Source organism: Phymastichus coffea, unplaced genomic scaffold, assembly GCF_024137745.1.
Source record: "Phymastichus coffea isolate CEN01 unplaced genomic scaffold, Cenicafe_Pcof_1.1 PCOF00112, whole genome shotgun sequence".
In the NCBI taxonomy this organism is placed as follows: domain Eukaryota; kingdom Metazoa; phylum Arthropoda; class Insecta; order Hymenoptera; family Eulophidae; genus Phymastichus; species Phymastichus coffea.
The window spans coordinates 167,066-187,682 of record NW_026706923.1 but is presented as its reverse complement, the minus strand read 5'-3'; the positions used below and the strand labels follow the sequence as shown (position 1 = coordinate 187,682).

Genomic DNA, 20,617 nt, shown 5'->3' with positions numbered 1-20,617 from the left:
AGCAGCAGCCTAGAGAGAGAAAGAGAGAGAGAGAGAGAGAGAGAGAGAGAGAGAGAGAGAGAGAGAGAGAGAGAGAGAGCGCGTTAGAGAAGTAAAAGAAGACATCTCTGGAGGCATTTGCCCCCATAACCGAGTGTCTCGTTGGCACAATGACGGCGTGTCGGTCAGGCAACAGCAGCAGCAACAGTAGCAGCTAGCCATATCGCGCTGGGGAAAGGGCGTTCGACTTAGCTTAGCTAGTTGTGCGCGCGCAGCAATCGCCTCCCTCTTTTCGTCCGCATTCGGGCGCCGCGAGCTTCTCTGTCTCTGTTCAGCGTTAAAATCCACGGACCGAGCGACAAGAGAGAGACAGAGTGAGAGCGAGAGAGCGAAGTTTTGCAGGGAGAAAGGAAGGGAGGTTCTGTCGGGGGTTGAGGAGGAAGAGGAGGGGAGGTGGGTGTTGAGTGCGCCATCGTCGCAGCGGCGGCCAGTGGTGTCGAAGCAGCAGCCAGCGGCCATTCGTGGAGTGAGGATCGCGACGATCGAGCGTTATTTTTTTTTTAACGTTTTGAGAGAGAGAAAGAGAGAGAGAGCGGGAGAGAGAGAGCAGGGGACGGTGAACGAGCGACAAAGACAGACGCATCGGGAAGGGGGCAAATCGAGGCAGCGCAACTATGTGTGCGTCAGTGGGCTAGCAATGGTGGACGAGGATGCAGCCAGCGGAGGTGCCGTCGTCCTCTTAGACGACTCGGCTGCCGCGAGTGTGTTTTTGTTGTGATATACTGCCGCGAGCTGCTCAACAATCCACGACAAAACAAGTACAAAGAGAGATAGAGAGTGAGAGAGAGAGAGAGAGAGCGGGAGCGGGAGAGAGATTCGACAGTGCCTGGTGAGAGGGAAGCACGTGTGCGTGTTGGTGTTATAAGTGTGCGTGAGAAGAGAGTCGCGGACGAAGAAGGAACAGCCGCCGCCGACGACGACGACGACGACGACGACCAACATGTAAGTTTTACTTCTGTGACCTTGTTTCGAGGAGAAGGCGTGCTGCTACGATTGATCGCACGCGCGCACGATATGGATGTCTGCCTCTCTCTCTCTCTCGCTGTCGCTGATCGATGGACGTGGGTTTAACACTTTACGTGTACGCAAGTATCGATCCATGATTTTTCCGCCGTTTTTTACGCCCCGAAACACCAGTGCGAATAACCTACATTACTTGTTTGTCAAGGTGAGCATGTAAACCCCCGTAACTATGTGCGCATGCTTGCGCGACGACTGTAAAGCATAATGTTGCTAGGTCCGAGCTTGACGTTAAACCTTCGTTCCTTCTTTTTTGTTGTTCACCCGCGCACACGGCGTTTGTGCTGCTACGGCTGAAAGGCAGATGATAGAGAGAGAGAGAGAGAGAGAGAGAGAGAGAGAGAGAGAGAGAGAGAGAGAGAGAGAGAGAGAGAGAGAGGAAAGTGTTGGGGAGTGATTTAGCGCTCGATATATCGTCGGATGTGTATATGTGGTGTAATATCGATTGGTCGATGGTTATTACGACAGTTGAGCGAGCACTTTCCTTTTTTTTAGAGCATTCAAATGACGACAAATTCACCGCAAATATAGGTCAGACGGTTTCTTTTTTTGCGATCGGGAAATAGTTGTGTGTCGATATTGATCCTGTAGAGCACACTGGAATTTTAGAAAAAAAAGTAGGTCGCGTCAAAGACAAACGATTCTGGAGCGCTATTTTCGATAAGTGGCTGTCTAGCTGGTGTTTCCATTGAAAAACAATTGAATACATCGATGTGAACGAATGATCGGCAGTCCTTTCTCGTAGTTCAATATAATGAAAATATAACAGTTCGACGCTCGCAGTCGCCCAAGTTTCGTCGTCGCCGTCGGCGGTTGTCATTGAAATCGATCGTACGACAAGATCGATAGGAATAAAAATAACACGACGGATAAAAATAAGCGGCGCTCGCCGAGTTGGATGAATTAAAAACTGGCGGGTCAGACGGATCCTGTAGCGACGCAGACGAGCTTCGAAAATCCCATTGCGACGAAGCCGCAGCGGGCAAAACGATACACGGACGGCCGGCGTAATTCGCCACGCTGTGCAATTACACGCTGGACGGGGGAGGACGACGATGAGAGAAAGGTATACGGCTGGATTGCACAGCTGATATTATCAGCCTCTTCGTCCTTTCTCTCCGCAGCGAGGTGACGTCCAGCGTCAAAGTTATAAATACGTTACTCGCGCGCGCAGAGCAACACGTTCGATGCGACTACTGCATGTGTGCGTGCGCGTGTATGTATTGTGTCCATTACGTAAAGAATGACGATAGTTCCTATGCTCGCCTAGTCAGTTTTGCATTTGGTTCGTCCTAGACAACTTTCTCTTTGAGCGCAGCACAGAGAAAGAAAGAAGGGTTTTCGCTTCGTTCTATTTAATCAAGACGGATGTTGCTCTGCCAGGTCTCGCGGATCTCCTTAATCAATTGCCATCCATTATCTGGCAGAGATTTTCGCCGTCTGTGCTTTTGACTTTCTTTGTGCTTGTTGGTCAAGCGTGAAAAAATCGTGCCGTGATAACCATTTCAGAAGAGCCAGCTGACCGAAGCGAACCGACCGTAAACAAAAAAAAACGATATTCTCGGCCCAAACAAGAACGTCAACAAACGCGACATGCGAACAGATTTTTTATATCGCTCGTAAAAGATATCTGCTGATACTCAACGGGCTCGCTGGTCGTCGCAGCGACGCGTCTTTTAATTTCGGACGAGCTTGCGAATCTGGGCTAATAGAGCTTGAAAAATGCAATGACTCGGGAGCGCGTGGAGGCAGGGCAAAATAAGTGGCTATAAAGCCTCCATAGCAGCAGCCGATAAATTTAATCCGCGCCCGCGACTGTTAATTTATTTCGCGTGACGCGTCGCGTCGCCTACGCGAGAGCAAAGCCACCCTCTCGCCTGCCGTATAACCATAATGCCTCGAGCTCACCCCCGCCCCACGAGCTAATGAACAAACAACCAAACGACTTTGTATCTCTCGATTCCGTGGACTGTGGATTTTAATGCGTGGGATGGCTTTTGCTGTATTTCACAAAAGCGGATGTACATTTTACATTTGCGAATCACACGTTTTGCATGACGTTGTGCGCTTCGCGATTCTCCATTCAAATACACATACGCCCGTTAAAATTAACTCGCGGAAAAAAAATAATCAACTCGCTCTTCTTCTTGTCTTCTTTTCTTCTTATGGTATGAAGTTTGCTTTGAGAAGGTTTACGTTCGTTAATTATAGCAATGGCCGACGAAAGCAATTTCGAAAAGTATCTTTAATGTTCAATCTAATTGTAATCTTATACGTAAGCTGCTGGTAGTTTTTGTGGAAATTTCAATGATAAAAGGTTCAAAGATCCTTGAAAACGATTAAAAACGTAACATTGTTCAATAAGTCAAGCATTTCAATTATATCGACTACTTAGAAATCCTTGAAAATGCTTTTCGAGCATCAAAAATACAAATCAATTATTACAGTCCATTTTCTTTGATTGCTCATCAAATACACAGGCGGAGTCAATGCGAAAGAAGTGCAAATTCATCTCGATCATCACTCGTATCGAATACACCACCCTCAGTGAGAAGAAGGAAACCTGAATTTTCCGCAAGCTCGGCTCGAGCGGCGAAATAATTAAGATACGAAAGTAAGCTCTGCTGCTTATCTGCCTCTTCTTTTCCCGAGGAGGTTCACACGCGGCCCAGAAAAAGATTGGAAGTTCCGACTTTTGCGGTGGGAGAATGAGGTCTGGAATACAAATGAGTTCGTCTCACATTCTACCTCTCTCCTTAAGCGAAAATACATGTGATTTTGATGATGGCGCAGCAGTATAATTTCCGCTCGATTTGCACTATTTCGCTATTGCGTGGGATTTCCGTTGTATAACTTTTGCTTTGCCATATGCTCGTTGTGCTTAACGGGCTTCGTTACAATGGATCATTCTTTGCGGGCTTCTAATTTCACGAATGTAATTTCCATTGTTCCTCGTGCTGCTTCAGTTCATTAAGTTGAGTGTTCTTCGAACCAAAAGAACATCAGCTATTCCATTGCAAGTTTGCAAGTTGACATTAAGCATATAATAAATTTTTATTGTGTGTGTGTTTTTTTTAATAAATACGCGAGTAACAAAAATGAATGCTTAATTATTGTAATTAAATATGAAAAAAATAAATGGTCATAGTTGAATCAATTTTAATTATCTCATCAAATTATACGTTAATTCAAAGTAGAAAATCGATCGTCGTGTTGCAACGAGGTGATTACGCAGTTGCTGCGATCCATGCATTAATGTTAATTACAATTCATAATTACAACAGCAAGTGTAATATAAACCCAAAATGAGCTCGGGCAGACGCTATTCGACTAGCCTAATAATCGAATTGATGGTGCACACATCATTTCTTTTTACTTTTTAACACGGTCGATAAACTTCATGCATAAATCATCAAGCATTTTAATATAATATTTTACAAGGATCGAGTGCACCGCATGACTCAATTAAATAGAATGAGGTATCGTTCCAACAATCTCATCCTGAAAATTAAGCCACGCCATCGTCTTCTAAAAAAAAGAGAGAGAGAGAGAGAGAATCGAGGTAATCCATTTTTCATCGCTAAAATGACGAGCGGGAGGATGAACTATCAGTTTTGACGCAAACGAAGGGAGGCTTTGGTAAACGAGTTAAAACGCGACGTTGCTGTTCCGCCATGTTTACGACTGTGATCACATATACGTCAGTGTCCGATCGCCAAATGCAATTGCAGCCCGCGATCGCTAAAGGCTTTCCTTCGCTCCGTTCGACTCTCCGAAGTCCTGGTTTTGTTTGATACCGCGCTCGTATATGGACTTCTGTTGATGTCGACGTTTAGGAGTTTCAATAATTCCCTTACGGGTTTTTCCAGTTTTGTATTCTTTCCCAATTAATCGAGATATGTTGTGTTGCGAACGTTTTATGTATACGTCAAGCGTGAACTTTTGCCCTGTGAATTAGGCTGATTGCTCGCTTGAATTTCGCGCTGTTGTATTTGAATTTCGGAGAAGGCTATGTACATAAAACTTAAGCTGTTTCGATTTTCTTTCTTTTTCTTCTTTTGACTTCGTTAATTGCGTGCTTTCGCGTGAATTACTTTCAAATGTGGGTCATAGTACTTCTTACAGCTCATTGAACTGCGTTGGTATGTAATTAATGTAATAAATATGGAATAATAATGCAGTCAATTTGAATGACGGTTAACGGAAATTGAATAGAGAACGTGTCTTTTGGCATGAGTGTTGTTTTATAGCGATGTATCAACAATTCGTTCTAGTTACAATTTCATCAAATCGACAGAGTCATATAGCAGATGTAGAGGACTGTGATAAGACTTTTCGTACCAGTTGCTGATGTTTTTCCTCGACAAGAACCCACAAATTTGCAGCAAAACGATTTAGAGGTTAGAACTTGAAAACAAACTTTTGAGGCTTGAATGATTGTTTATCAAAGAAAAAAAACGCAATACAACGTTTAGCGTGCAAATGAACATATTGTTTGTATTAAGACGTAGATTGATGTACCACTCGTAAAAGAAAAGTTTTTTCCGCAAGGGGCTTCTATCGTCTCGCCCGATGTATCAGTAGTGCAGCTACGAATCAAGTCAACCATTGCCGCCGCGTCATATCCTTTATTTTGCGACACAAAGCAACATCTTTCCATCGAAATTACTTAACAAATATGACCGTGATGTGTTAATGATGAAATCTTATTTTTTAAAGTTAAAAAATAAGCAGCGAATTCCGCAAATGTCGCAGTCATTTCGTTCTATTTAGATGGATGGTAGTGGTGGTGGTGGTTGACCTGTACAGCCGCGGTTCACTCGGTGACCTAGTAACCCCGCAATGTCGCGTTCGTCTGAGCATGAGTGCATATCGTAAAGGACTACGTACCCCTGCTACTTTTGCTTTTCCTTGTTCTTGGCTTCTTCGACCACAATTTCGTTAGTCGGCGTTATTTCATTAGTTTTTTTGTTTAAAGTTTGTGTGGATTGTTTTGATGTGGCGTCACTGTGTTTTTATAGCCCGAATTTCGTTGTTTTGCGTAGTAAGTCAATTAGATTTTTAGGTTTCGGTGAATTCGATATGTTGAACAATGACTGACATATCCATTGAATATTTATGTAACCACATTATCACAGCAAAGGTAAAAGGTTGCATTGTATTGAATAATTGAATAGTTAACATTGAATTCCAATCAATCGTGATACACGTTTATAGTTAATGTTTACACCTTCTCTTCTGCGGTTTCATTATTTTCAACGCTTTATTGTGTTTTTATAAATAATACCGTCCTTTTTTAAGCGTATTGTGAAGTTTTTTTAATTTAGCAGAAAGAGAATTGAGAAACATTGCCTTTTTCACACATTGATCTTTGACTATTATGCCTACCGATATCACATTTCTTTTATTCGAGTGTAAAAAATTCCTGTAACACGATAGCGATTATTTATAATTACATGGATACTTGTTCATAAAGAATGAATATGGAAGGTCGCGTTGGTTCGTGTCGGTGTGAGCGCGCGATGCCTTCGATATTATTTTAAAAAATTCTATTTTCTCGTCGCTGTTCTTTGTTTTTTTACTACTTGTGATAATTTAAAAAGATACGTTTTATCAGCACACTCAACACACTTTGTCAGTTTCATTTGTTCTTATTATTTCCATTCCAAAAGTCAAATGTTACTTTGTATATAATAAACCGTAACGGTGTCCCCACTCATCGAAAAAACACTCCTATTAAATGTTCCAAAAAGACAAAGTATAAAAACAAATCTCGCAGACAAATAAGCCTGAAAAAAAAAACAGAAAATTGAAAGAACGCTGAACTCAACGTGTGACACGTTTATGTGTATACGTCGCGCGCGCGTGTATAGCCGCTTGACATGATTTTTTTTCGAGGTCGTGCGAGTCGCGCGCGGGGGAGTTGAGAGGTGCGCCACACAGAAGTCATATGGGAATTCACCGTTCTAGTCTCCTTTGTTTATGGCTCGTTACTTCTATGAAAAGGACGAAAGAAAGGAGCTTTCGCGCGAGTGTTTATTGAATATTGTTTTTCTTTGCTTTGTTCAGTTTCCCCTGTCTGTTTAATTTTTTTATGGAGAAGAGTCAATAGTGTTTTATATCTATGATAAAGATATCAACGGTTGTGCCGGAGGCGCTGTTCGCTTTCTATGAAGTTTTGAAAGGACTCCAAGTATGTTGTTATTTTCAGTACAGGATTTAATTTTGGTTTTGATTCTACAAACATTCACGAGTAGAAATATGCATACGCGGAACCGCATACGAGTGAGCTACTACGCATTGAAACAAAGTATGCCAAACGCATTTATTTTAACTTTGATTTCCCCGTTCAAAGGGCACTTTTTAAAGCTCGGTGTAAATTTCGGTTGGGTAGCTAGACTTCAAGAATGCTTCTTCATTCTCCAACCTATTTCATGATCGTGCGAATTGGACGCATAGGAAACTAAAAACAACATTTCTAGAAAGAGGTGTGCTACAGAAAGAAAATAAAAAACAAAAGAGCAAATAAGAAGAAAACACGTACATTTCACTTGGTCACGAAAATTATTCAGCCGCAAGCACACGCAAAAACGTATCGATTGTACGCTCGGTGAGAATAAATCTACCAATCAATAAGATTTTGCACACGCACACGACGTACCATTAGTTTCTCTATCAAAGAGCGTTACACCAGTGCTTCACACTCGGAGCAAAAATACTAAGGAGGAGTATTCTTCGAACACCATCAAAGTAAAAATTGAACGTTGTAAACAACCGAAGCGACGGATTTTCGGGAAATTAATTCTGTTGAAAAAAAAAATAAAGAAAACCAATGAATCTTCATGGATCTGCATGTGCGCTTGCGTGTATATATAATTTCTTTTCCTTTTATTTTCGCGCGCGAGTGTGCGACTATAGAGCTGCCTGGCGCGCGTTCGAGCTCGGCCTCCTTCGCGCGAGCGGCTTGGTGCATACGTACTCACCGAGAGAGGGATATGACCTTCCGTGGAAACTGGGTTAGTAGCCCATCTCTCTCTCTCCCCCTCTCTCTCTCTCTCTCTCTCTCTCTCTCTCTCTCTCTCTATCTCTCTTCTTTACTCGCGCTCGTTGCTTTATAAATTTGGATTGACATTTCATATGCTGGCGATTTTTCATCTTTCGATGAGCGAATTTTTCGTTGCCTCGAGGGATTATAATGGGAATTTATCGTCTGTTTTTCTAAGCAAAGGGACGATGGCCTTTCATACTATCTCGTTAATTAATTTTTTCCTCCCTTGGCATTTTTAATTTAAGAGTCTTCGTAGTTGCGTTATTGGATATTCAGCGATGAGTATTATGGAGATTTATTGTGTATGTTGTGTGAAACTTTTTCCCTTTGCTGATTCTCCATTTATTACAAGCCATGCGCAAGGACCATTCTTTTCAATCTTAGTCGAACTCTATTTGGAGAAAAAGTAATTTTCAAGTAAAGCAGAGAGCTGAAGCTACTGTGCATGAAAGATTTTGTAATTAAGTCCAGCAGACGCTGAATTCGGAAGAGAGAGCAAGGAGGCATAGATTGAAACTTATTATGCCAATTCCCAACTGTAGAAGTAACGTAGCGGCAAACTTTCATTCTGCGGAGAAAGAAATACAAACGCAGGGAACCTTTACAGATGCCCAAAATAAAATTACGCAACGCATGCCTCTGTGTTAGATGCCACGGCTATAATTCTCAAGAAGGATAACCAGATGGTAGCTACTTTTTCGTTTACTATTCCAAAGTCTTTGCGAGCTGAAATTTTCTTTGTGTGGTATGCAATAGTGGAGGAAGAGACATTTAAATTCTTCAACTGCAAGAATCGGAATGTACTGCACCGCGGCGTGGCCTTGATTATATATAACGTATATTGCGCGACTTTAGAAAATTCTAAATTTCTATTTTTTTCTGATGGGATTTACTGGAGAATTTGTGATTAACGTTCATCGTGCGAGAGAATAGTTTCAAGGAATAACGGAAGTGCTGCCGAGTTATTTGGATCGATATAGAGCTTCATCGTATGATCTAGTCAAGTAGTTGAATAATTATTACACGTTCGAATAAGATTTTGTGCGTCGTCAAAAATGTGAAAGCTTTTATCGTGAAATCACGTATAAACTTTCCTAAAGGACGAGAAATAACGATTGGTACAAAACTCGAAAGATGAAAAAATATTTCCTCTGTCAACGGCTTCGCGAAGATCAATTCGTGAGCAAGTAAGCAAGCCTTCTCAATTTTCGTTTCTGTATATCCATCCCGTGTAAAAGCTCAGAGTCGAAACTAATAAATTACTGTACATATAGCCAACGTTAACTGTGTGATTAATCATCCGTGAGGTTGCCGTGTTCGCCAAGACGACGTGATGAGAAAATACGAGAATCAGCGAACTGGCAAAAATCCGATAAATCCCACACAGACACACACGTGTGTGTAGATTCCCTTTGAGAAGTAATTCCGATGAAAGAGCGTGTTTTCGCGCGATTACGGAAATCGATGGCGCCGCTCTGCGTGCGACGTTGATTAATCGACACTTCAATGCAACTCTCTTGTTTTCTTTTTTTGCTTCTTTTTTTTTTTAACACTTTGGAGTTCATTGTTTAGCTGACCTGCAGATTGAGTAAACATCGTGTTCTGTATGGTTTTTCCTACCTGCTTCTTTATTGGTACTTCATTGTCTCTTCTTGTGCTTGAAGACTTTCTTTTTATTATTGCTTTTGCGTGAATACATATGCATACCGTCTTGAGTTGATGTATTCGCTATCACGTACAGTAAAGTTTCGTCCGTTATTTTTTTTTAAGCGTGGTTTTCAATCTACAACAGCATTTCAATTACGTGGTGAAACGAACATTTTTTAAATAAGAAGTGAGAGATTATTGACAATGGAATTTCCAATATAAATGAATTGGCGCCTAAACATCTCGTATTCACGTCGATAAAGTTTAGTTTCAATCAGACAACCCGGCTGAAAATTTCGACATGATTTGTCATATGATTCATCACATGATTTATCGAATGTTTTTTTCGACCGAATGACCATGTGATAAGTCATGTGACAAATCATATGAAGAATCATACGTGATAACTCGTGTGATAAGTCATACAGTGAATCATATGATTATAGCGGACTGAAAAGAAATGTATCATGTGATAAATCATATGAAGAAGTGTGCTATGCATCATGTAATAAATTATAATAAATTATAATCAAAAGCCGATTTGTCGATAGAATTTTACAATAAATAACGCATCAATTTCCTACGAAAAAAAGTAAAAATGAACGGCCGTAACAAGGTTGAATAGTAAATGGTTTCTATTTTCGACATGTCAGAAGGGCGTTTCTAAGTACATAACACACGCATCCATGACGTTTCGGGTCATATCATCGAGACAGAGAGAGAGAGAGAGAGAGAGAGAGAAGAAAACGAGGAAGTAAGAACGAATATTTCCGCTCTCTATCTCTCTCTCTCTTTCTCTCTCTGATAATCTATGGAGATCTCAGTTCGTTACTATAATTGCAAAATCCCATATATATCGCGATCTATGTGTTATTTAACAGCCCATGTACGTCTTTCATTTTTTCGGATATATTTCTTTTTTCGTATTTAGCTTGTATGTCAGCGCCAGAATGCTCTAAACCGTTTCAATATCATTCTCCACGTGCGTACATATGAGTATGCTTAAATATTATTCACCGTTTAGTAAAAGAAAACGATGGTTAACGTTGAAATTGTTGCTTTAGTTTTGAGGAATTCAACAATAATAAATATGAATTTTAGGAATTATGATCTATTCGTTGGTGTAGATCATCTTGATAATACACTACTTAATAACTAGCTGATCAAGAATTATTGAACATTCTCTTCTATTTTTCTTTACTCTCTTTCTTCCCTGCTCTTGCTTGCGACAAATCAATCTGAGTTGCCCGACGTCTTTAACTTAGCTGCGGGATATTAGGGATCCCGGGGTTTCTTTATTTTATGGATTATTATTCCATTAGATAACTAATTCGTTGGCTGGAATACTTTTATTATTTACAAAAATCGTGATTTTTTTCGTTACGATATAGATATAAAATCTTAATCGTAAAGTTTTTTTTTATCATAATACTTTTATATTTAACGGTAAAGATGGTAAAGAATTTCGCTCTCTACATGCACGGATAGTATAGTTATTTTGAAGATAACGATGATCGTTTGATACCTCAAAAAGTGTCTAAATAAATTGTTCCTCAATATCAAACGCGGAATCAATTAATATCACGATATATGTTCTCATCTCAACTATACTACATTAGTTTCCATTTAAAAAGTCCTAAATCCACGCAGATAAATCACTGTCATTCCGAAAATAAGAAAAAAAAAAACGAGGATCACGCGGCAGACCATCAATTTTTTTGTTCATATTTCTAAGACAGAGGAGAGAGAGAAAAAAAAAACGCGACTTGTTTATACTCTGCGCTTCCCTTGATGTAGCTCTCGAGGCAGCGCGCTCTTCAATTCTTAATGCGACTCTTTTATTTACCTACCCACAACGCAACCCCGGCGTACGTACATACACACGCGCGGAAAGGAAAAGCACACAGCTGCCGTAACGCCGCAACGTCTGAGCTTTGATCGCCTACGGGTGAACTCGATTTGTTCTATCTCTTATCGAAATTTGTTCTTCCTTGCTTTCGTTTGCCGAAGTAACGGGAATGAAGTAAAATGTTTATTTGAACGAATGGCAGTTACCTTGTGTCCGATAACAATGCCTTCTTCGCGCGAGGGTGAACGGGAGAAAAGTTATTTGCTATCTTGTTTCTATTCTATTTTCTTCTCTCTTGCTGTGATTATCGGCTTACGGAGCGCAGTAGAAGCGCGTGCGTACGGTCAGCCACGAGTAACGATTGCAGAGAAAGGATTGTTATCTTCAGTTTTGTCGTCGGTGAGTAATTCATGACAGCTCGTTTGTCATAGTGAAACAGCGCACGGTAAAACTGATTTAATTGTTGCTTTTGTTTTGCGAAAGAGAAAACTCGGGCATTTACAAATGCGAAATAATACTTACGAATTATTTTGCAACGCGACAGACGTCTTGCGGCTTCATGCGCAATCGGAGATAAATGAATTCTCTATGTTCCCACATCGCTGCTTCTCGCGCATCAGGTTTTTCCGAAAAATTACCGAAGCGCGCGCACGTAGCGTTCTAGAAGTCGTTGAGCTTTGGGAGAAAGAGCACGAATAATTGCTACTCCAAGATCGGTACTTCGCGCAGCACCATCGCGTAAAGCTCCGCACCGATCGAATCGAGAGTATATTCATGAAACGTAGAAAAGTGCCGTGAGTGCAGTTGAAAGCACGTAAACCTTAGGCTCGCAATGTAGGTTGTATACCAATTTCGAAATTTCTCATTAACTTTCTAACGCTGCACACACGCATCTCGCAACGTGTGTTTTTCTCTCTGTCGATCGATTGACAACATAGACGCGCGCGCACGCTGCTGCGCCTTGTGTCGCTCTTATATAAGGGTCGCATGCAGTTAATTCGACGTTTCGCCAGAGGGAGAACCGAAAAAAAAAAATTATAAGCCCCCTCCCCCGCAAAGTATTTACTCAGCGTCAGGCCACTCAATAATAATCGGCGCAACACGCGCGCAACGCCGCGCTCTGCTACCTCTCTCGCTCTCTAGGGCTCTATCGATTCCCAAGCACACATGCGCCAACTGAGAGCCACTGCTGCAACCTGGTTTTTCGAACACGCCAGTACTTGCAGCCAGCCACCGCTTCGTTTTCTTCGCGCTCGCTCTCTCTCTCTCTCTCTCTCTTTTCTTCTTGCACTTTATATTTGCAACCGCTTGTCGCTGATTTTATTTTCTTCTCGTTGTTTTTCTTTTAGAAGGACGACGTTGATGCTCGTGAAGGGATAATGATCTATGAGACTTGAGTGAGAATGTCGGTAGTCTGGCATTAACCTAATTTCTTTTCTCTTTTCTTTCTCGATCGATATATTTGTCGGGTGCGTGCATGTGTAGTTTTTAGTTGCTTGGTAAATTGGTATTATACAGACATTTTGATACTCATAAACGGTGAATGTGCATTTGCTTCATATTGAATATCACGAATGCATTCGATATTACACGCGACGCGTATTACTCTGAAAACGATATGTTGACACGTCGATAAAAATAATGTGTTTTTGTTGTTTTGTGCTCTTTTAGGATGCTACTATTGAGGAGAAGTTAAAGCTTGTCAAATCTCGATCGAAGCTTCTTGATTAACGAACAAGTGTTACGAGATTATACGGGCAATCTGTATTACACTACTTCTTCTGTAGCCTCGTGATTTCGGAAGTTGGTTGATTACCAGGAGAGATCTATCTGATTGTAAGGTGAAACCCTATACCTACGAAAACTACGTAAAGATATCTAATTGAATTGGAAACTCCCCTCTTTTGCTTGTGCGTCGAGAGAAAAAATTATTATCGTTTGTTTTACGTCTTTCAGATATAAAGGAAAAATAAGTTCGCTTTGGGAATATTCTCAATGAATATTCATATAGACGGCTAATCCATTCATGAAACTCATTGTGAACACGTAACAAAGACGAAACATGCCTCTCTCGTGTATATATTGTTTCAAATATAGCGCCTAGACAGAAATAAAGTTCCATTATTACGACTTGCTTTTCATGTAGCTGTACTGCAATGTATAGCTATATGTACCCAACAGTCGTGCTAAAACGACACCAAGACGGAAAGACTGACTGCGTAACTTCTGCGGACTGTTTTTCTTTCTTTTCGGTTCAGATCCTACTTCGGATGATTGAAAGTTTGTCTTACTGAGATGACTTTTTTTAATTCGATGCGAATAATTATGATTTAAAATGGTTCCATACCATCTTTGTCTGCGTTGAAAAAAGTTGTTGAAATATATCGAAAATTATTCTTGATGTATTTACTATTCGTCTTTGGACACCAATTGCGATTCTTAAGTAGACGCATGATCATGGTTTTTTCCATCTGAAAAAGTCCAAAAATTCAGCTGTCGTATGAAAAGTCAGAAATGTATTCCATTCTTCAAAATAATTTCCTCTTTGAAGGAGATTGGTCATTTTTTATCATCAGCAATGTTTGAGCAAGCGGGGTTTCCAACGTTCCATATATATCTATAACTAAAAAAAATTAGGTTCATCTCTGGGAGTATTTGTGACACCCTTTCTTTGCTAAAATAAAGTAAAGATAAAAAAGCTATAAATACAATGAATTTTGTTAAAAACTGGTGTTAGCCTTAATTTAACTCCAATTTTGAATTATATGGCTGGAAGTGTGTCGAAAACTATATCTTGTTTTATTTTTCCTTAAAATGTTCGGTGATTGCAGAGCTTTGCAAACTGCTGCACAGCATAAAAAAACTGATTGCCATTGAAGCTGTAAAAGGACACGTCTGAGCCAAATTTATATTTGGTAAGCTATGCGAGGGTAAAGCTTTGAGTAAAAAAATAAGCCAAGATACAGTGTCTGACCTATTTTGAGGCGTAAAATACGATTTTAAATTCAGATTTATGCCAACACTATTTGGTTTCTATTGAATTCCGAAAGATTATCAAAGGGACACCGCGAAAAATCAGGTTCTCGGTCTGATCGACGTGAGCACGTCTATGAGCAAAAAAGGGCGTGACGAGCACGCGTGACGACGGGTTAAATTACTTTAAGGGCACTTTTTCTTTCGGCGGGATTGCCATTACGTAGCCGTGCAGCGGGGGTAAGAGAGATGAAGATACGAAGCCTCGTGTCGAGAGGCGCAACGGTGCGTCATCCCACGACAGGAAATGGGCTTTTGACGAGCTTTAACGAGGCGGCAGTGGCGCGAGCCCGCGATACCCATCGAATGCTGGTCCGACGCTCGCTGCCATCAGCCAATCGTATATACGCCCGCTATTCGGTTTCGATTATCGGACGGGCTAAGCTTCGGATATTCCAGCCTCTGCTCCAGATCTGCATGTGGGATTCTTTATTTCCTTTCTTCTTTGCGACCGTTCGAATGTCGCCTGGCGAAACAAAATCTTATTTTTCTAATTGAAATGCCATTTTGTAGTACTAAGGTCAATGAAGAAAGAAACTCAGTGAAAACTTGAACTCGAGCGTCGCAGTCCTCGCTCCAAGTGCAGACTGAAACACCGTTAGGCAACGACATCCTCTCTCTCTCTCTCTCTCTCTCTCTCTCTCTCTCTTTCTCTCTCTCTCTCTCTTTCAGTCAGCAGTAGTAGCGGCACCCTACACAAATTTTAATGCGCGCAATTAGCATTCGAATGTCGGGGCAATTCATCGCCGCAATAAATCTTTGCATTGCGTGTCACAAGCACATAGTTTCGTCCGTCCGCGCGTCAGGATTTTAACGACGGAACTAGAGTCGCTTGCGCGAGCATGACTACGTACAGTGTCGCATCGGCCCGACGTCGGGAAATTGCACTCTAGCGTTAAAAAGATATCGCGTTGACTTCATATCTGCCGCCCGCTATTGGCTTGCGTACATCGCCTGGTGCAAATGCCATCGAGCCCAATCTGCGTCAAGCTGTTGCGCTCGACCGGTTTGAATAAATGTCCGGCAAGCGGCATCATTCCTCTTCTGGGCGAATATAAGCCTCGCGCCCAGGGCATTCGTAACTTTGAATTGATTACGAGTGATTTTCTTGTAGCCGCAGGCGCAGACGTGAGAGAAAGAGAGCCACGCTCTCTTATAACGCGTCTGTTCCGAGAAATACCCTTGTATGTAGAGTCACCACGATATGTAGGTGGCGCATAAACGCACAAGAAAGATCTCCATCGATCTCGTCGTAACAAATACAAATCCGTCCTTGAACCTATGGAAACAAGAAATCAACGGCTGCTCTTTTCTTTTTTCGCTCGTGCGTGCGCAGTTTTCTTTCAACTGTTTCCTCTTTCGTTTTTTTTTTGCCGTTTGATATTGGAATTTCGTTTGTTTGTCGCGAGGTTCTATCGCGAATACCATTCGCTTGGCGATCTTTGATACTCGAGTTTGCGAGCGTATCACGCTACGTATTACGTTATCTCGGTTATTCGAGAGATGCGTTTGAGAATTTTGTTCAAAAGGGTTTTATTTGAAATTTCGATTCTTTCTTTTTTTTTTATTGTAAAAATGCTTTCACGATTTCCGTTGTCGGATTTATTTTTGAATTTTTTTGATCTGGAAAACAGGCAAAAAATATGGTATAGTTTTATTTTTAAAAGTACACAAGCAGAAAGGCTGTCGTGAAAAATATTGTGTCGATTTCCGTATTTCGCTAGACATCATATAAATTTCATTTTTGATGAAAAAACGACTGCACTATTAGAATTTAATTTTCGGGTATGCTAACGCGACAAATTCACGTATGTATACATCAGAAAACATCATCCTGGAAAAAAAGTAAACGTTAGAGCGCTATAGTCAGGTTGAAAATCGCAGAGTGTGAGTTTGGCATAAATCCTTTATCTAGTCGTTATTTGAAAAATTCAAATAATGACTACGACAAGTGCCACTCATTTTTATATCGATTTGGTGGAGATGTACAAACACGCGACTCAATGAAGTATTCAATTGTTCCTGGAAAATAAAAAGAGAGCCTCCAGCATTATATACATATATATATGTATTTGCTTGACGTGAGTTGGTATTATGCATATTGAAATGTCGTACAGCGAGGGGCATTGCCAAGTAATAAGCCCAAAATTGGGTTTTCTCATTTTTGTTGTTGTGATTTTGTGATCTATTGCTTAGATTTTGTGCAACTGAGAATAAAACTATATCCGAGTTCACAGATGTACAATGAATTACTCGAATGTCATCTATTAAATTATGAAAAATATTCTATTTTGCGGAATGAAAGAAATGCAACATCTTATTTTCAAAAAATAGAAACGCACTCAATATGCGTTGCTATACTAATGGGAGTTCCAAACACACCATCACAACGTTTTTCTATTTAACAAACGATTTTCATACACGTAATTTATTCTCAGTGATAACTTGGAAACACTCTCGTATCAATCAGGTCAGTGGCCATAATAGAAATAATTAACCGAGAACCGCGCGTTCGAACATCGAAAGCATCGACATTAGTAATGTATAGAACTCGTGGCAACGACATAAAAGAAGTTGCCTAAGAAGAAACCATTGGCGAGCGTCGCGCATAGAAGAGTCGAAAACTGCTGCCAACGAAAACGGCAATTGTGAAACGATTCCCGTCGGGCCTACGCCCAGGCACGCACACACGCGTCGCTCTCGAATGCACATGCGGCCCGATAAATCAATCGGAATTGGAGAAAGCGGTTACGTGCGAGCGTGCATCGCGGATAGCGTAGGAGTAGGAGTAGGAATATACGCAGTATCGATCGACGATCCGGCTTATCGCGTTAAGCTTGACACTGAAGCTTCTCGTGCAGCAATGGCTGTATCTAGAAAGTAACTACGCGTGTGCATGTGTCGTGTCGTGGGCGGACACGCTCGGGCGCTTTTGCTTTTCGTCGCTGATAAACTGCCTTGACCCGTTGCACTTTACTTGGAATCGAGCGCTCGCGGAAATTCGGCGCTCTGAAAGTTTCATGAGCCAAGCTAGCCATTGCGGATTCTTTGAGATGCGACGCGAATATTCCTGTATCGGCGATCGGACGATTTCATCGGTGTCGAGCGCTTGCCCCGCAAGTGGAAGAGTTAACGTTGAAAAATATTCGTCCTTACTTTGCGTGCTTTCCGCCTCGTCGATTTTGAAATTTGAAATCCGAGCTCGAGTTGCAGCGAAACTGCCGGACTTAATTTCCCCGTCGGAAAAGTCCCTTCTCCCGATCCAATGGGCACGATGGCTTTGTGCGCCTGATACATTCGTTCTCGGTAATATCGTTTCACCCTGCACGAGAAATTCAATTGCCGTACGTGCTTTGAGTTACGCGCCTGTCGGGAAGTATTTCAGAGAATCTAGCAGTACACCGCTCGGTTACACTTTTCATCGGAGTAACTTCCGATCGACTAGCAAAGTTAGCTTAGTTCGTGCCGCACAGGTAATGCACAGTGTGCAGACTCGTGTCGTTGCGGTGTACGGGTGGACGCAGTTGAGATACGACGCGCAAGCTGTAATCGATCGAGCGCTCGCTGCGACAAACGAGGGAACACTTCGCTAAATGCGATTCGCATCGCCAGGCGTACACGCATGAAGCAGCTCGCCTTGAAAAGTCCGAGGGAAGAATGCGTCGTCGGCCGTGGCTGCCGAACACGTCGATGGGAATCGAAGCCGAGAAAGCGTCGCTCTCGGTAAAATCCGATAAGCCTCGGCTCGCAGGGAGGCTGGCCGCGAAGATCAAAGGCGAGAGGAGCGGAAGATGAAGCGCGAGCGGCAGAGAGGCTTCCCCTCGATTCGGCCCGCGCCGTTGGAGCGACGACGGCCGCACACGTCGCCTTTTCTGTGTCAGCGGAGCAATAGAGCACAGCCGGGCAAAAGTAAGATCTCTCCGGGGAGAGCTTTTGCGCGCGCACGGCGCAGTGGTCGCCATGACAACATTTTTCCGCAACGTACACGTAGCGTCGCGCCGGCGCACTGGAGCCCCCTCGCGCGCGAACGTAGACGCTGCTGCTGCCGCTGCCGCTGCCGAGCGACTGCTGCGCGCTCTAATTGATTGCGCCTAGCGCGTGTCTCCGCGTATCAAAGCTAAACGGGGGCCTTCCACTTCTAAGCTTCCTGGGGTTTATTAATGAACACGAGATCAACTTCGTTTCTTCTCCGAGGGAAGAGAGACAGCGACGGACGAGATTTTCACGCGAATGAATGATTGCAGTTAGGCGTTCTATCAAGGGTATTGACATATTCTTGTTTTCTCTTTTTTTCCCTTTTCTCCAAGCTTCTTGTTGGGTTCTTCCAGCGAGACCATATCTTTTTTTTCTGAATCAAACTTTAATCGCAACTAACATTCTTATTCGTCTTATAGTCAATATTTGTCCACGTATTTCGAATGATAAGCGTCATTCACGGCACAAATGTTCTTCAATTCATTTTTCTAATACTTTTTAGTATAATTATTAAACAATTGGGTTAACTATTCATTTGCACAGATAAATATTAAAAACGTTTAATCAGCGATGAAGATTTTGGGAAAAATATCTATATGCCTACGAACACAACGTTGATGTTCTACTTACGACTCCGTTGAAGTTGCATTACGTATAGTCCTAGTTACTCGAGAAACATATATAAGGATATACGATCAACTTATAAGTTCATGGTCTTTTTATTTATGCTTGTAAAATATATTTTTATTTTATTTCCCATAAATTTGACTGAGCGAACACAGGCTAAAAAACCAAGTAAAGCCCTGTCGTCATCAAAGTCAGTTCGCTCAAGAGTTATAGAAGCTTGGCAAAGTCAAGCTTACAAAAATAAAAAGAAAAGTCCTTGCCGGTACTCAATCAACATCGGTATTACAAATTTCGTATATAAACCATGAGCCGACGATGAGCTCGTCGACGCAAAAATACATATAAAAACAGGCACAATATTCCGCTCTGTCGCGGTGAAAAGTCGCTTACCGTTGGCATCATTTGTATATTCGCACCGTCAGCGCCATTCGGCATTGTAGCGCTCACTGATCAAATATATTGACGTCACAGCAGCACTCTCAGCGTATAATAGCGGCCCGCCCACATCGACTTGTCGAAACAATCCGACCGACGTACGCGCGTCGGACTATATCTCTGCCTTAGCTTTCTTTCCCGGCCATTTTACAAAGGCGCCTGGGCAATTGACAGCTGTCGGCATCGCGTCCTTTCAATCCGTTCCGAAGTATTGATTTCAAATTTGGCACGCGAGGCTGTGCGATAGGGAAGGTCGCTTGCCACGAGGGTTCGTAGCCACCAGAATGTCCGTAAGATTTTCTCCAAATCAAGGGAAGCGGAGCATAATATCTCTACTCGAGTCTCTTCGAGGAAAGTGGCTTGAGATTCAGATGTGTCCTGTCAGGTGGTAAGTGCTGTATGTACAGAGATTGACGGCTTTTTTTTCTTTCTCTCTTTTTTTTTTTTAAAGAGATAACGGAAATCCTTCGTGACGATTCATCTTGCCGTTGAATTTTGAAGAATTAGGCGCGAAGAATGAATGGACTCCGCGAGAATGCAAGAACGAGGAAGAAAGTTTTGTATATTGTTGGTTGATTGATCGTTAAAAGTAGCAGCGAGTCTTTATTTATTTACACTGGCAGGGCATATAAAATTGACGTAGTTTTCCAGGCTGGAATTAAGAAAGAAAGAAGAAGCAGCAGTGGCGATAAAACTAAAGGATATAGAAGTCAAAGAAAGAGTGAGAGAGCGCGCGCGCGCCTTAAAAGTGTTGTTCCTCGCACGGCGGTAGTGTCTTAACGGCCCTCGCCTCGCGCTATAAACCTAGACAAATGATGACATTAGGAAGCTCACGCGGCACCAAGGAAAGAACGCACGCATACGAGCGTAATTGGGCGTGTCGTCGTCGTCGCTGAGACGAGGCGAAAGGATCGATTGGAAATAATAATCCGCTCTAGCTTTCG

General features: G+C 42.0%; 1 protein-coding gene across 2 annotated transcripts in view; it reads left to right on the top strand.

Moving 5' to 3' along the window:
- Nucleotides 1–498: 498 nt before the first annotated feature.
- LOC131670600 (sodium channel protein para) overlaps nucleotides 499–20,617 on the top strand; it is a 64,541-nt gene continuing 44,422 nt past the window's right edge. For both annotated transcript variants that reach the window (XM_058946319.1, XM_058946318.1), the window contains exon 1: nucleotides 499–981. The gene's annotated coding sequence lies outside the window, so the exon portion shown is untranslated. The remainder of the gene's footprint in view (nucleotides 982–20,617) is intronic.